Below are 18,588 nucleotides of genomic sequence, written 5' to 3'. Positions count from 1 at the left end.
TCACAGGATCTTACAAGCCAACACCTTCAGAACAGCTAACAGAACATAAGAACAATACCCCGCTCCCCTCCCCCCCCGGGTTGCAATTGAACAAGGACTGCAGAGGGGTTGCAGAGTGGCAGCCATTCATACAAGTGAGGTTTCGGAGTCGTGTGAAATGGAGGCCGGGGTCTCATGCGCTAAATTTGACGTCCCCCTGGACCATTGTCCAGAGCCTTGTCAGCCGCCCCAGGGGAGCCCACCTCCTCAACATCTTCTTGGCCAGAGCTATTAGTTCACCTACTAAGGTGTCCTAGGCTTTGGCCTTGTCCATGGTATCAATCCCTTGACTAGCTTCCCTAAACAACAACCTACTTTCAGCCCCGCCCATCTCTCCAGCTCTCTTCTCCAGGTGGCAAACTGCGGTCTTGTCAGGGCCTTCCAATTCCTAGCCATCTCCCTCTTGGCTGGAACGTAAGCAAGGTTCTGAAACTTCCCCGTCCCTCTTGGCTAGGACGTAAGCAAGGTTCTGAAACTTCCCCGTCACCCTGTTCTTAGCCGTGTTTGGAAACCATCCCAAAAGGAAGTGCTCTGGTGTCTTTGACAATGCTTTATCAATGTGGTTGCCCACTATCTGCTGTATGTTTCCCCAGAAAGTCTGCAGCAGTGGGCAGTCCCAAAACATGTGGCGTATGTGTGCCTCTCTCACCCCACATCTTGGGCAGCCTGGTGATTCCACACCAAAGTATCACAGAATGCGGGCCGGTGTCAGGTACGCTCCATGCAGCACATACTAGTTAATTAATTTAAAACAGCCATTTCTAGACACCTTTGGTGTATGTTCTGGTATTTTTTGCCAGTCCCTCTCTGGAATTGGCTTACCAAGTTCTTCCTCCCATTGTAGTTTCAGGTGTTCCAGTGGCCGCCGTGCATCCGTCTGTAAGGTCTTGTATAAGCATGACACCGTATTAACACTGCCCGCTGAGAGCGCCACATATGTGCACCCCAACAGAGTTCGTGGTTCTGCGTCCCCTCCTCTCCAATGTTCTCTAATCTTGCAGGTCAAGGCCCTGTGCTTCAGGAAGTGCCCCCGAGAGATGTCATATGTAACCTGTAGGTCCTTGAAGAGTATGAGTGCGGAGTCTCAGTACAGGTCCCCCATTTATCTCACCCCTGCCTCCACCCAATTTTCCAACCCTGTCCAGTGTTCTCCCTGTGGGAGGTAGTGCATCTGTGTCAGTGGCACGGCAGGTGAGTAGGGAGTCGCAGCACCCACCTTCCTCAGGTATCTGGACCAACAGCATATTACCACCTTGGTGGCCTATGTGTCTATTGGTGGGGTGCTGCAGACTCATAAAAGGATTTTTGCTAGGTTGGCAGAATCTGGTGCATCCTGGCAGCGTTCCCTGTCAAAGTTGTGGTCTGCCGCTAGGCACTGGATCAGCCAGTATAGTTGTGCAGCTAGATAATAGCTCTCAAGCCAGGCACTGCTAGCCCTCCCTCTGCTGTAGGGCGCCGCTATGATGACAGTGCTACTATCCGCCTGCCTGAGCCCCAGATAAAGGAAGTAATCATTGTGTCCAATTCCTTAACCGTTGTCCATGGGATCCACACCGGCAATGTCCCGAAGTAATTCAAGAGGTGTGGCACCATTATCATCTTTAGGACCGCCACTCTCCCAGCAATGGAAAGCGTGAGTGTTCTCCAGAAAGCAATTGCTGCTTTTTCCGCTCTCACTGCCTTGTCCACATTACCCTCCAAGAGGTCTGTGGCCTCATGATGAACTTGAACACCCAGATATTGTAAGTATCTAGGCTCCCAGCGCAAGCTCCCGAAATTTAGTGGTGGAGGGGTATCAGGGGTCAGCGGAAACAGGCTAGATTTTTTCCAATTAACCTGGAGACCAGGCACAGTGCCAAATCGAGCCAGCATAGTGCGTGCCCCATGGAGTTTGCCCTCTGTATCACGCAAGAAGATCAGGCGGTCGTCCGTATATAGGGCTATTAGATGGCGTCCCGTTGATGTCTTCAGGCCCATGTTATCTTGGCCACTCCTGGCTCTGCACACTAACGGTTCAATGGCCAGAGCAAACAGGAGGGGGGAAAGGGGGCATCCCTCTCTCGTACCTCTCTCCACTCTCTGTGGAGGTGAAATGACTCTGTTGGTGCGCACTCCGGCTGTAGGGGCTGCGTACAGGAGTTGCACCCATTTTAGGAATCCTTCCCCTTGACCCCTTCCAGCAAGGACTGTATACAAATACTTCCACTCCAGGCTGTCAAAGGCCTTCTCTATCTCCACTGTGAGCACCGCTGCTTCCTGCTTATCATACCCCTCAGCATTTATTACCACTAGGAGGCGTTGAATGTTAGTGGCAGTGTTCTACTCTGGGATGAATCCCACCTGATCAGAATGAACAAGATGAGGCATATGCTGCAGCAAACAGGTCCCGAGGATATTTCTCTAGATTTTTTTGTCCATGTTCAGCATGGACAACGGTCTGCAGACCGTAAAGTCATGGGGTTCCTTCCCTGGTTTAGGAATGGGTATGATAAGGGCCTCCCTGGTGCTGCCCGGCAACTGCCCCATTTCACGGGCCTTGTGGTACATTGCGGTAAGGTGGGGGGGTCAGCTCCTCCACATATGTTGCAAACAATTCATCCGGTAGTCCGTTGGTACCTGGCGTTTTATTACGCGCATTCCCTTAATAGCCACCCGAATCTCCTGTTGGGTGATAGCCCCCCGAAGAGCTCCACAATCATATTTGTCTTCTACCTACACTAGAGGAGAACCTCGGCGCCCTGGATTTATCCGCCATGCCAAGACCGAACAGGACTTGTCCCTTTCAGCATGGGTGCGCTCCAGGTATTTTATATAGTCGAAAATCCTGAGCCTCTATGTTTGCCTCGCTGTCTCCTCTTATGCATCCAGGAGTGCCCGTTGGAGTTTCGGATGTCCCGGCCACCTGAGTTCTACTTTTGGAGAGCCGATTCTGCCCCCGCCACTTCCCTCATGAGGACCTTCCTGGCTCCTGTGGCTTGTGTAATGCACTGGCCTCCTAGGAACACCTTAAAAGTGTCCCATTCTGTGGTGAGGGATGCCGCCGTCCCAGTATTAAGTCTGAAATAGTCCACTATCTCACCCCTTATCTCCTCTCTAAAGACCTGATCTTCCAATGTATCTGGTCGAAGCCGCAATGTGGGAATCGCCGTTGGCGGGTGCTGTGAGAAGTTAGCCTGGCAAATGATGTACACTATAATAGTGGGCACCTTCCACCAGTCTAAACGACCCTTATTGATGTTGGTTGTAAAGTCAACCTTATAGACAAGCTATCCTAGTGGTAGCGTGGACCAGCAGTCTTAGGCTAAAACTTCTGAGAGCATGTGAAGCCAGCTGTTTTACCAATTATAATCCCTTGAATACCAAATGAAAGGACACCACACAAGGTATATATAAAATATATATGTATTTATTACTAACACAACCCCTCTGCACTCTTTATGAGGTCAGAGATCGAAGTACATCACAAGTTACTCAATTAGCATACGATAAGTTGCACAAATGCAGTTTTGCCCTAGAGGCCTCACAAACCATATACTAAGTAATACTAAGTAAGTGGTATAAGAACCACTTCAGGAATGGTGAATAGGCCTAGGGCCTGGGGAATCGCTGGGGCTACACTACACTACCAAAGGTTAGGAAGGAGGAGACCCACGGGTGGCGCCTGCAGTGTCTAAACACAGGCGCTGGTACCCCTTGGCTTATAATGGAGAACGAAGAAGTCACAAAGTTACTGATTAAGGGCACTTCCGGGTGAACTATGGTAAAAACCCTCTTTCACTAGGACACTTGAAGAGTCAATACCCACGGGAGCACCGGAGTACTCGAGTTACCTCACCCAGGGAAGCCGGGTGCATAGGTGTCTTTTCATGTCGGGTTTCGTCGATGCTTTCAATGGAGACCTGCAAAAGAAGTGCTGCAGGCAGCCGAAGGAAGAGTGTCTGGGTGGATCCAAGGGTGAATCGAAGAACTGAAGAACCTGAAAGCAGAGGGGACAGAGTCTGGGTCACTAGCCAGTGACCAGGAAGGAACCAGGCGATGTTGCGATGCAAATAGGTGAAGAGGTGAAGCTTGTCTCTGCAGCCACGAGGACCTGGAGGCGTCGATGATGACCAGGAGCTGTATTTTATCTGTCCCACAAAGGATCTAGTTGACTGCAGTATCGGTATCCGGATTGGACCCAACAAGCCTTGGTAACCGCAAACAATGTAGGAAGTGAAGATGGGATTCAAGTTCACCTTCAGGGGGATCACTAGCCAACGGGCTAGCAACCGGGAAGACGCGTTGAGCTGAAATGCAAGAGCGGGCCCCACGCGGCACTCGTGGAGTGAGGGGGGCTGAGCTTCGGTTCTAATGGCGCTCAGGTCGGGGCTTCTCGTACCCCAATACACAACTGCGAGTTACCTCAGGAGTCAATGTAGTTTGCAAAATGCAGGATGTCCAGGGAGTCTGGTCCCACGTCTCTCGTGTCCGCCACGGGTCTCAGCTTTGCTGTGGATGTGGATGTGGATGTGGGTCAGAGTCCAAGAAGTCTGGAAGTTCAGCCCTGAGTAGCTGAGTGTTTGGGTTCCGTCTGGAGCATCGACAAAGCAAACCGGCAAGTTACTGGTGGTGCCTGTTTGAACAGGGTGGTCACTCCTTGACCACAAGGGAGATGTCTTCCATCTTCTAGTCGGTATAGAATTCAGAAGGTCCAAGAGTTTCATTTCAGAGTTTCGTTCCAGGATAATCTAATATCTCTAGACACAGCTCCTATCTTCATACCAAACTTAGGGGCTGAATTACCTGCTAGGTCCCTCCTTTGGGTGGACCTGGGAAGGGGGTGGTTACACCCCTTTCCCTTTGTCCAGTTTCATACCGAGAGCGGGGCTGGAGTGTCCCAGCGACTGGTTTGAACTGGGCTATGCATGGAGCACCTTGTGTGCCCCAGGCAGTGTCTCGTTTTGCAGCCCTCCCTGCCCCAATACACTAAAAGCCTGTCTGGGGAAGTGCTAGCTCCTCCCAAGGCAGGAAACCTATTGTCCAGGCCTCCCCTACCGGAGTTTTGTCCAGCAGCAGGAGGTCAGACTTGTGTCTGTGGCAGCAGCATCCATTTTGTGATGCTGAGGCTCTGTTTAACTTTAACCGGGTAAAGCAGTAACCAACATGTCTTCTACCTCTAAGAGGGTGGAATGCTACCCCCGCCGCCAGAATTGGTGGGGGGGTAGTATTCCAAAGTATTTGACACCTTACACAACATGTTTTGATAAAGCCAAACCAAAGTTAGCATTAACCGCAAGGATTATAATGCACTTAAGAGTATATGGTATGGCTATATCATAGAACAGCTATAAGGACATGGTTCCGAAAGCTGCAGAGGGGCTCAGCTCATGCCAGAGCACCCTCTAACATAAAACCAAGCACTCTGCCTCCAGGATTGTCGAGGCCTACCATAGGAGTGACTTATATGGTGCATATGTGTCAATATATATGGTTAGATATAGGTATACTATATCTAAGTAAGGGGTGATTACACCACCTTAGGCAGCTAGCCTGGGGCCTTGAATAGCAGGATCCCAGTCCAACTAAGTAAAAAAACAGCAAAACACTAGGCAAAAAGTTGGGGTAACCATATAGTCAGATATCCACCTTCCGACAGGTGCACCCACCTCAGGCACATAATCAGTGGGTAATGGTCTGAAATGGTGCGTGCTAAATATTCTGCTGACGTGACTTGTTGGTGGGCATCCGCCGAGCACAACAAGGCATCCAGTCGGGCGTGCACCTCATGGACCACCGAAAAATTGGAGTAATCTTTGGTTTTCGGGTTCAGGGTACGCCATGTGTCTAGCATGCCCCATCTCTGTCTCCAAGTGGTAAACGCATGGGAAGCGCGTGCTGCCTGGGAGGTTGGCAGTGAGGGGGGTGACAGGTCAAGAAGTACATCCTCTACACTGTTGAAGTCGCCCCCCACTATCACTGTACCTGCGAGATATTGTGCTAAGTTGTTGCTGAGTGCCGGAAAGAATGCAGACTGAGCGACATTAGGGGCGTCTACACTGATCAAGGAAATGTCTTGGCCCTCCAGCTTCCCCTTGATGGCCACATAGCGGCCCTCCGGATCAGTTACTGAATGGAGCAATTGGAACCGAACCCCCCCTTGGATCCACACTAACGCCCCTCGTGCATAGGCCGAATAGGTAGTGTAGAAGAGCTGTTCCCTCCACCTTTAGTGTAATGCCTGCCCCTCCTTTTGTGTGTGGTGTGTTTCTTGGGGAAGAGCTATCTGGGCTCCTCGCCGTTTAATATATGAGAGGACTTTATGGCGTTTTGACATAGTGTGCATGCCCCTGATATTCCAGGTCATGCATTTGTAATGTCGGTGGTCAGCCATGATCGAGTAGTACTCTGTTCCACACCCTTCCTAGGCCGGTCAGTACACTCTGTATCCATCTCTGTGTCAAGCCCCCATAACATCCTACATTATGCAACCCAGTGTTTCCCCCCAAACCCAACAACAAATTTGCCCCTGAACTCCCACTTCCCGGGATAAGTAGGAAAAAACAACCCCCTCATCCAAACCAGTTTATAAAGTCTACAATTGACTGCTTGTAGGGTGGTCAGTCAGTCCCAAAGGGTGGCCAGCTGTTGCAGCTCACCCATCTCTGCCGCCGCCATCTTCTGAACAATGTCAGAGGCCCACTCCACAGCATTCCTCCCTCTTGTACCCCTGCACCTGAATGTAGCAGCATGAGTGCCCCCCAGTGAGCAAGTTCTGCACCTTCCAGGTCGCCATTGTGCACTACTAGATGATGCCATCTGCTGTCTGCGGTGTTACAATCGGGAGTGGCTCACTCTGTGCCTCAGAGTCACTGGACCCACCCTCCGAACCAGTGTCCGACATATTTTCGCTGTCCTCTGGCTGGTCTTGGTTCTGCACCCGGCCGCTGATCTGAGCCACCATATGCATCGTGTTCAGCCGTTCAAGTTTTGTCTCCTCCTGTGAAGGCGCCAGGGTCTCTGCCCCAATTCTCGGATTCCTGGGTCGGTGTCCTCATCGTCCCCCTTTTCGCCAGGTTCCGTGGCCGCTCCGCACCACCATGGTTGTCTAACTAGTCAGACACCTCTTGAGGGGTTCTGAAGAACTCCGTGCCCACAGTCATCACAACTCGCAGCGTAGCCGGGTATTGTCATGTACTTGTCGTTGCGCTTCCTGTGAAAAATCCGGAAAGATGCGCACTATGGAATTGTGCATTTGCGTGTCGCTCTTGATGCGTCCCTAGGTCAAAATGTGGTCCCGGTCACTGTACTGTAGGAGTTTTGCTATCACCATTCTTGGCGGGGCGCCTGGCAAGTGTGGTTTCCCTTAGACATGGTGTGATCTTTCCAAGGCGAACAAGTTTGACAGCCCGTTTGGCGCTATCTCCCATCTGATCCATTTTTCGTGATTATCTGTCATGCTGCGGCCTTCAATTTTTTCCGGCAGGCCCACGATCCTCAGGTTGCTTCTGCGTGACCTGTTTTCGGCATCTTCAGCTCTGTCCTCTAACGTTCACACCTTTGCCTCTAACAGGGCCATTCGCTGCTGCAAGTCAGTGAGCAACGGCAGGGCCTCAGCAAGTTCCCCCTCAGTTGATTTGACTCAGTATGCCAATTTCTTGTGATCATCTCTGAGAAAACCCATGTCTGTGCTCAAAGAGTGAATCTTGTTTTCCAGGCGCTCGCTAGACATGGTGATAGCCCGCAAGATGTCCTGTAGCGTGGGGGCTGCAGGGTGTTCCTTTTGCTGCTGGGCCTTCCCAGTTTCTTCTGCAGGTGCATTCATGGTGGGATCTCTTTGTCCTTCCTATTCTGGGGCTTCTCCATGGTGTCTTCATGCCCTGGGACACCTCTTGTGCTTCGGGTACTCATGGGGCACCCGAAATCGGTCCCACCAGATTTGCGCTTGTCGCTTTCAGCAGGGCCTCATTGTTATACCTGCCCGGTAGGGCGATGACGTCGACGGCTGCCGTGCATTGTGTCCAGAGTCGCCAATCCGAATGCAGGGCCCGCTGCGGGCCTCCCCCCTTCACCATCCATGGAGTCCGCTGTCACCAGTAGGTTCCGGGCCCCTCAGGAGCTCTCGCCCACTCCAGGTCCTGGACAGGAGACCCCAGCACTTCTCCTCAGCAGTGCGTGTTTAGGCCGCCTGGGTAGGCACACTGGTCAACCAGGTGCCTAGTCCACTCATCGTACGGCACTCTACAGTCCTGCACCCTGGGAGTTGCACAGGAGGAAGTGAGCCAAAGCCTCGTCACCTCCAACTGTGGCTCCCTTGGGCAGCCAGTGCCTGCCCCAGCTTCGTCCCTTTCTGGGCTCACCTTCTCATCATGCCACCTGCACTGCAGCGCGCGCTTCAAGCACCAGGCTCGGGGGGGTCCCACCAGCGTTGCAGCTCTCCATCAGGTGGTGGGGCCCTCTGGGGCTTATCTCAAGTCCCTCAGCGCCACTCAGCTCTACACAGCGGGCAGGGGACGCAACCCTCTAGAGCTCAGGTGGATCTGTGCTAATCAAGGTGCCCCAGGCTCTTCTATCGCTGTCTGTGCCACCATCTTTGCACCACTGTCATGGCATCTGGTATCCCAGGCGCTGGTATGTAGGGGGCATCTCTGGGGCCCACTGGTCCCTGGGGGTCGCACTTCGCTGAGGGCAAAAGAAGCGGTGCTCTGGCGCTCAAGCCTCACACGATGCGGGAGGCAACTAGCGCTTGTCCCGTCACCTTAATCCATACTTGGCGCCGCCATTTTAATCCCGCACTTGGCCGCGCTCGCCATGGTCAAATGTCAGCGGTTTACAGACGCGAGAGAAGCTTGTTTCATCTCTTGGGCGCCCCCTCCTCGGTCCCAGTTATGGGGGGGTGCCGTGGGGTGTTGTGCCCTTCTCTGGGCTTCAGGATGTTCGGCGATGGCGGCTGGCCGACGGGAGCTCGCAGTGAGTGCTGCTCACTCCATCGGTGCCAAGCTATGACCCCACTGGTAAGTAGCTAGTAAGACTCGAAATATGGTTCAGCGTACTTGCCAGAATATTAGACTCTGGCCCATGTTTTCTGCACCAAAATGTGAAAGTTACACCAACAAACAATACACCAAAGCCAGCAGATGTGTTGTGGTTAATACACTCTCTCGACAGGTGACAGTTCACATTCTGCAGTCCCAGTTGGCACAGTCCAAGGTGAGGGTTGCAGAAGATTGATCAGTTATGTGTCAGAATATTGTAAACAACACCAATGGGCCATCCAGGTAGAAGCCCCAGAGGATCTCCAGAACCCTGTGCACACGTGGTCGCACAGCACGAGGAGTGTCCCGGGCAGGGAGCTGTAGAGCTCAGGGGCAATGGTGAGGAGACAGGTATGGAAGGAACCAAAGGTGGTGATGTGCCTGTGATGCTGGTACAGACCAGGCTGCTCTCATAGGAACATCATGCCACTGTAGCTGCTGGCTGTACACTTTAGTCAGGCAGCAACCGCCTTTGGGTGGACCTACTCACATGGGTCAGCTCAGGCCTTCATCAGAGGCAAACACCCACCGGAGAGTCACTGTGTCTACGCCCATGTAATTGGGTATCTTGTCTCCCTGATGCCCTGCAAGTGGAGCTCTTACGGTTTCAATTCCTTCACCACAATGGCTTCCACTCTAATCACAAAGAAGGCAGGATTTGTATGAAGCATGATAAAAAGCAGAACATTACTGCATGAAAGATATGTGATTCATCCAGCTACATTTGGTTGTGCAGGGCACAAGTCGGGGTACACGCTGGTGGACGGCATCCACCCACTACTTTCACAGGGTTGGCGCTGTCCACCCTGTCAAGAAGTTGGGCCCCACTGAAAAATATGCTGAATTCATCTCGGTGTAATTTGCAAACACCAGGACACATTCTGCAGCACCTGCCCTTTGGTGCCTGCTTTCGATCCGCAACAACATGCAGGCAGTGGGGAGGCCTTCTCAGTTCAGACTCCTACTGGGCTTATAACAAAGGCAGAATCTGAGAGGCCATCAGGTGTTCTTTTGTTGGAGTCTCCTGGCTGGGAGCAGTCAGGAGCCTCACACCTAGATGCAAATGCAGCAGAAGGGAAACAAAGGCTCACACCTTGTTAGCACTACACACTTACTTAAGAGAGGCAGCTTTTCACTTTGTTCAGTCCCTGTTTATAGGATATGCATTCACTGTAAGAATGTCAAATGTGTTGGTCTTTCCCTACATTTACACAAAATAAATGTAATTTGTATAGTGATACCACCCCTGAGGATGCGTTGAAATAATGTAAGTACCACTATTTTTTCTTTTAAAGCACTATGGGTAGAGGGTGTTTACACAGACAAAAGGCATCATTATTTTATGAGTAGCTAACAAAAGTGTGAATCTTCTGCCTAAATCTGGAGGGTTGCCCTGTATACTCAAAATGTGCTCCAATGTACTCATTATTAAAATCTTAAACATATATGTGAATTCTTAAGATCTGATGTCACTTCTTATGATGCCACTTCCTGTGATGTCACGTTGTGATGATGTTACGTGCCATGAAGTCACACGCCGTGGTGTCACGCACCGTGACGCCACTTGCATTCTGATTAACTAGGTCAGTCCCCCCCACTTCTTTTTTAGGACTTGTGCCCTGCTGTTGTGTATTGTTGCTGAGTATAAAAGACGCCTCTTCATAATTTTCCCTTAGTGTCTCTAAATCACACTGTGCTAAGACAAAAACACAAGCCATTATCTACAACGACTTGAATGATTAGAATCCAATAAAAGGTGGCTGAAGGAAAAACGAATGTACTTAGACATACATGGCTTGTTGTGTGGACTTCCTTAAATCATAGGTCTATACTTGAGCATGTTGACCTATTTATGAAACAACAAGTATTTGGAGAAATATATCCTAAACAAAAGTCTCATCTAATTGCCAGAGCACACTCCAACTATAGTACGTTCTGTCTGGCATGTGCTGCTAACACATACATGTAGGGTGAATTTGACACCTATACAAGTTTACTGAAAATGAATCAAGTTATAAAAAAAATTAAACAAAATGAAAAAAATGCAGCAAAATCATCAAAAATCAGCCTCAACCCCAATAAACGTAAAAGTCACCAAAACGAGGACTCGCCATGTGCTTAATGCAATGAGAAAACCATTTCTTGATCAGCAATAGCACGTTTGTAACAGCAGAGCAAAGTGCCGTCGTATCAGGTCAGCGCGGCTAGCAGGGACATTCATATTTTATACAGCAGTATGTAATCGGTAGCTCCTGGGATTTTTATTTTCACCAGACTTTCAGCCAGAAACGAAAAACCATCAGCAAAACAATATTCACCGACTCCCTAAGGTGAAGAGGCACACAGATGCCGCTGTTATCAATCAGTGCATCCAATAATGTGGCTATTCTGAAATTGTCTAACAGACTGAAAATGTCAAAATAACCATAGTGTCTGATACACTAATGGAAGGTTACAAACGAAAAAGCTATCCGAGAAGATATGTGTTCTCCTCTTTTGGGCATTTTGGGGAGCTCAGATTTTGGTGCATTCATCCTGTTTTTAATGTTTTTTGTGTCTGCTGTTAATGCTACAAGATATATTACTATTGTGAGATATGTTTATTTCAGTTTAAGTTTCATTTGTTTCAAAATATGTGAATTATGAATTTGAGTGATAATGCTTCCACTACTTTGTTGTCATTTCTGCCTGCCTCTGTGTATATCCTCTACTAACTCTGAAAAGGTTATTTTTAGATATGTTTTTATAAATATGTTGTGCCTATAAAAACATGTGGGCAATGTAAACAACAGGCATTGGTAGTAGTGAATGAAAATAAAACATTGGATTGGGCATCGTGTGATACTAATGACTTAAAAGAGATAAAGCTTCAGTAAGTTTTCAAAATGCAAGCAATGGTCAAGCAATGGGTATACATACACACACACACACACACACACACACACACACACACACACACAGAGGCAACATGAACGAGCAATATGGTGCAATATTGTCCTCAAGGGGCTATGCCCCAAGATGCCAATTTGTATTTTTTAGATTAAATGTTCATGTTGCTGTAGTTAGATTGAGTGAAATAACAATGCGCATAGATTATAATTATAATGTTTTGGCTTACCGTTCATGAAAAAATTGTTGATAAAATATTAGAGAATGGTAAGCCACATATTATTTATGTGAATCTGTGGCTTCAGATTTTAACACATAGTAGTGGATTTTCTGCATTTGTCACATAATTTGTCCCGATTTGGATAATTTGCAAATGCAACCAAACTTGTTTTCATATCAGTTGATACAAATAATACTAACAGAGAAAGTGCAGCATGATTTGCAACTTTTGCCACATAGAATAGACAACCTCGTTGCATAATTTGATCCTAGTCGCAATATAATCATAGTAGCACTGACATTGGGAAAGCTCTATAGATTGGTTAGTAGTTGTCATTATGATGATGCAATTCATATTTAACAGGCAACTGTGAAATATTGTTATTATTAATAGCTTATAAAGCACACTTATAGCCAAGGGCGTCCTGCCACCACACACTGACACCCAAGAGAACACATGGGGGCCTATTCCCTGAATAACCAAGTCTCAGCCCCTTTCTAAAAGAGAGGAGCTCCGAGGCGTTCCTGAGATGCACCGGCAGGCTGTTCCAGGCTTTCACTGCATAGTAGGAAAAGCTGTTTCCTCCCCAACTGTCCCATTTTATTCCGGGCACTGCAACTAGTCTGCCTTTGGAGGAGTGCAATGCTCTCCCATTCGAAGCACCTACTCAAAAACTCTGGGCCACTGCCCTTCAGTGCTTTGAAGACAGTGCACAAAGCTTTAAATTGTGCTTGTCTTGTTACTGGCAGTCAGTGCAGTTTCTGGAGTCCCTCTCGTACCGATGCAAACCTTGGGATCCCTGTTAGCAGTCTCACCACCACATTTTGTACCAACTGTAAGCTGTACATATGTTTTTTTTTTTCAGATTCAGGTATAAACTGTTACAGTAGTCCAAGCGCGACAAAATGAGGGCTGAGACTGCTATTCTGAAACCATCGGCTGGAAGAAACAATTTGATTGTTCTCTGCATCCTAAGGATATGGAAGCAGGTCGAAACCAATCCGCTTACCTCATCCCTGAAATCAAGTTTCTGGTCCATGATCACACCCACATTTTTTGTCTTACCAGTGAGGGCTGGTAGCTTTCCCATGGCTTCAGGCCACATATCAGGTGTTCAGATGTTAGGGTTGTTCCCAAATATAATGACCTTGGTCTTCCCTAGATTCAATTTAAGGCAGTTGGAGGCCATCCAGTCAGCAATGTCTTTCAAACAGTCATGGCACCTCGCAGCCATATCCACTTGGGACCCTCGCTGTATGGAAATGGGGCAATCATTTCAAATTGGTGCCAAGAAATAGTTCCATTTTGCCAACCTTTGGGAGAATTGCCTTGTGCAGGCTACCAGGCATTCCAAATTGAAAAAATAGCGAGCAGGGAGAATTGGGGGAATGTTGTTTTTTTCATTATTTCATTAACACTTGTATTGCACAACTGGTCCTCTCGTCCTGTCTCTGAAAAGAAGTCTTGTACGTTTATGATGGTGAATGCAAAGTTACACAGTTCCATATAAACTACTCTGATCTTTTAATGGATTTGTGTGAACATTCCCAATGTCTTCATCATTTTGACATAAATCTGAAGAATCTTTTTAGATTTGTACTTTTTCTCCATCCTATGGATGTTATAGATTTATTAGACTTTTCCGTGAACATAGAAACAGATGGCAATAAGCAATGAATGATAAATATATTTCTTCTGTTTTAAGTTCCAGAGAATTTACCATATATTGGCACAACATATGTTATATACTTTGGTTTCTCACATTAAGGCCCTGATTACAATTACTATTTATCTCACCTGATAAATAATGATACCACAATGTGTGTTATTTATCAGCTACGATAAACAGCATCTATTAGAAGTTTGTGGGAAATAAAATGCGGATTTTAGTGTTTACCACACCAAAATCTTCATGATGCGGTAAATACTGTATGCTTGTCCCCTGTTACATTTGCACAGGTTTGGTTTGCTGAAATTTAATAGAGGTTGAGGTATTTATGCATTCAGAAATCATCAGATGTGTTGGATACAACCAAACACGTAGTTACAACTCCTGAACAAACAGGGGTTTATGCAGTGGTCAGAAAACAACAGCCCACTCTTATTCAGGCTCATACTCTCTTGTCCTGTTACACTTGATAACTGTGTACATCCCCCATGAGCTTACTTGCCCAATCTCTGCCCTCAACTATAACTCTGCATGTATTCTGCATCATGTGATCAATAGTGCATATCAATTAGAGAGGAGGGAAGACAATCCAAGTCCCTGTGGTATACTACAATGAAGCAGCATTCCAACATCTGAGCAGATCTACATAAAGCAGATTAGGGCCAGGCAGATCTGTGCAGTGCTCTTTCTACATACATAACCTGCTGAAAAACAGAAAAGTCAGAAGTAAGTGAACCAACAGTTTCTGACATATTATGAAAAGCAAGCATACCTGCCCAGGGATTCTTGAAACGTTATTAATTAGATGGGTGAATAAAGCATTTAGGAAGTCTGCAAATGCTGGCCAAGCAATTGCAGCCCTAAAGGCAATTTGAGACTGGGGCTACTTAATCTTGTTCCTATGTACCTAGCTGCAGAAAATTCTTTGGTTGAGTAGTGGTGGTGGTACATAAGGTGATAATGAAAGGGTTGTGGGCAATGTGTAGGTGGAAGAATTCTTTTTTTTTTTTTTGGGTATAAACTTATATTGACATTCAAGCTTACATACACAGCAGTGTGCCTACAACCGTATATGGCCGGCAGCGATACACATATATTGACATATTTGGAGTTACATGAGGTATGAACATAGAGAGGGTAATCAATATCAGCCATCAGGAATGCAACATAGTAGCAATCCTATTATATCAGGTCTAAGCAGTAGGGAATCAGCATTGGAGTGAATGTTGACGTCAAGACAGTCCATGGCATAGCGCACTTAGAAACCAGAGCAGCATGATAGGATTCAGGGGAGTAAAGTTACTATCCACCTCATGGCCTAGTAAGGTCTCCTGCTGAGGGAGAGATCACAATCAGATTATACTTTAGGGTGACTAAGATTTAAGGCAAGAGAACATGACACCGGACAAAACCTATTAGGCATGGACCTAGGCATTCAGCACATCCTCAGAGGCGTATGTTCATTTAGTTGATACGCATTTACCAGACATCAATCTTCGCACCTGACATGCCAATAATAGTTCGAATTCCTATCAGTCCATCCCCTCCAGCCCAGGTCGACAAATGGTAAACGAAATTAAACCAGTACAGCTGCCTGTGGTGTTTCGCCAGTGTCAGTGTCCCCCTCCCCCTGCGATGTTGTGGTGAGGAGGAAATTCTGTAGCGGACCCCAGATGTCAGCCGGCTTCGAGTTAAGACAAAAAACAACAAGTGATGGACTTCGAGTTAAGAGGCAACAGTTCCGAGAATATTCTGTACTGTTCCTGACAGTATAACATGTCACGCAACCAATCTTTAAATTTAGGAGCCCGGCCCCGACCCCACCGACATGCCAGGTGTCTCCTAGCCAGTAACAACGCCACATTAGTATATTTCCTAACCGTCCGCGCTATCTGCGCAGTATAGCCCAGTAGGAACAACATCGGATCTAAGGGCAGTGTAGCATCTATCATGTGGGAGACACCCTCGCAAATCTGTGACCAGTATTCCTGTACTCGTGAGCAGGTCCACGCTAAATGGAAGAAATCCGCCCCTTCCTGTCCACATCGCTCACACCTGTCCGAGTCAGCCAGTCCGAACCGAAACTTCCTAGCAGGCGTGTAGTACAACCTATGGAGGAACTTGTAATGTATAATCTTGAGGCGACAGCTAGACATCACCGCACCCGACAAGTCGCAGCAATACTCCCATTGTTCCTCTGAGATGTCCCTGCCAAAATCTGACGTCCAATGCACCTTAGCCGTACTCTCCACAACGGGTAATTCTTCCCGTAGGCATTTATATATTTTAGATAATAGATGTGCTCCATCAGGGCTGTTCAGCACAATTGTAAGCGGGGCTACACTAGGGGGTTCATGAGGGTAATCGGGTAATAAGGCTCGCAGGCCTTCTCGTAGCCGTAGGTAATAGAACAATTCTAGAGGGTTATGTGCGCTTTCCCCAAAGAAGTCGTCTCGAGATCGGAACTTCCCATCGCGGAATAGATCACCCCACACACAAATTTTCAACCGCCTACACATTCGTTGAAATCCTACCTCTTGAAGGAGCGCCACCTGTGGATGATAAGATAATGGCATACGAGCTGTATATAATAATGGGGTTTGCAACCATCTCCCTATTTTATGCCATGCTTCCATCGTACAGGGCACTGTATTAGAGTGCATTTCCAGTCCCGTTGTGGGGGCATGCACCACTCCAACCAGTGGCAGCGGATGAGCTATCCAGTCCTCCGCTGCCACCTGCGGCATGAAAGCAGTAGGTTTCATCCAGTAATATAGGTAGTGCGCCTGTGCACTCAAATAGTATACCTCGAAGTCTGGGACGTCGAAGCCTCCCACACGGTAGGGTTGTGTCATGACCGCCCAGCGGAGTCGTGCCTGCCTTCCCCCCCACACCAGTCGAATAAGTTCAGAGCGTAAGGTTTTGAAGAAGAATGCGCCTTGGTGATAAGGAATATTGAGGAACAGATATAGGAAACGCGGCAAAACCACCATTTTTATGAGGCAAATTCTTGCCGCCATCGACAGGGGCAATTTAATCCAACGAGTCACTGAGTCCGCCAATTTGGTGATGGCCACCCCGTAGTTCATTCGCAACGTATCTCCCTTGTCTCTTGATATTTGTATCCCCAGGTAGCGCAGTTCAGAGGTACACCACTCAAGAGGGTACTCTAGTGGGAATGCCGATACAGCCGGTGTCAGAGGGAAGAGTTGGGATTTACCCCAGTTAATAGAGATGCCGGAAAGGCCTCCAAAAGCAACGAATTCCCGCAATAGCGCATTTAAGTTAGATTGGGGGTCCTTGACGAACAGAGTGACATCGTCGGCATATAATGAGATTGAGAGTTGGCGCTGAAAGTAATTGAAGGCACTGGCTTTGTGAAGTTGTCGAATTCGACAGGCCAGCGGCTCTATCGCCACAGCGAATAGTAAGGGGGAGAGGGGACACCCCTGACGGGTACCCCTCGTTATTGCAAGCACTCTAGCCGTTGGAGCCGTGTAGAGCAACCGTACCCAATTTACAAAGATCGGGGGGAACCCCATCCTCTGCAAGACGGCGAAGAGGAAGCCCCACTCCACAGAATTAAAAGCTTTTGATGCATCTAGAAAAACCGCGGCAAGGGGGAGCTCAGGGTGAACCGTTTGAATCAGGGAGAAGACAGTGCGGAGGTTGTGTGAGGTTGATCTCGTAGGGACAAAACCGGACTGATCCGGCAAGATGAGTGTGGTCATAAGCAAGGAGAGTCTGGTCGCGAGCACCTTCGCTAGAATTTTAGTGTCGCAGTGCAATAGCGACAGTGGGCGATACGAGTCACATAGTGCAGCAGTTTTCCCCGGCTTAAGTAAAGATGTGATGATAACCTCTCGCATAGATCTCGGGAGCACACCCACTTCCAAGGCATCAGTAAATACCTCCCTTAGCACCGGAGCCATGATCTCCACATAGCATTTATAAAACTCTGCGGGAAGACCATCTTGACCCGGCGCTTTCCCGTTGCTCAGAGACATAATGGCATCCCGCACCTCGTCCAGCTCGATTGGTGCCCCTAGGAATTGTCTGTGGACATCGCTTATCCAGCAGAGTGCAATATCCCCCAGATAGCTATCCAGATCAACTGCCCCAGCTGCCCGCGATGTGTATAGTTGTTGATAGTGTGTTTGGAGTGTGTGTAGAATTCCAACATTATCTCTGTGTACTTCCCCATCTGCTGTGGTTAGCTCTAAGATAGTATTCGAGCCTCGTGCCGCCCTCACTGCCATGGAGAGCGCTCTACCCGGTCTCCCTCCCTCATTGTAAGCACGGGCTCGCCAGTATTTCCCTTTGAACCGCACCTCTCTCTGCGCCTCCGCCTCGTATTCTGATAACTTAGCTCTGAACTCGCGCTGCGCCTCTCCAGCAATCCCCTGTGACATGCAGTTCTCTAAAGCCCTCAGTTCCTCCTCCAACCTGCGGAGTGTTCGCTGTATGTCTCTCAATACTCCAGAGCTCTTGGCAATGTACCATCCCCGCACCGTAACTTTGAATGCCTCCCAAACTGTTTCTACACTATCCACCGTATCTTTATTTCGGGGAAAGAATTCTTCTATGTCGGTCCTAAGTTCTTCACAGAAGACAGTATCTACCAGAATGCTGGGATGTAATCGCCAAGGTGGGCGTTGTTTAAGAAATCCGGGCATATCTAAAGACATGAGAACGGGGCAATGGTCGGAATGTGTTCTGGGTAAATGTTGAGAAAGCAAAACATTCGGCGCTAGATTCAA

Source organism: Lissotriton helveticus, chromosome 4_1 (assembly GCF_964261635.1).
Source record: "Lissotriton helveticus chromosome 4_1, aLisHel1.1, whole genome shotgun sequence".
Taxonomy (NCBI): Eukaryota; Metazoa; Chordata; class Amphibia; order Caudata; family Salamandridae; genus Lissotriton; species Lissotriton helveticus.
Note: the sequence above shows the minus strand (reverse complement) of the source record.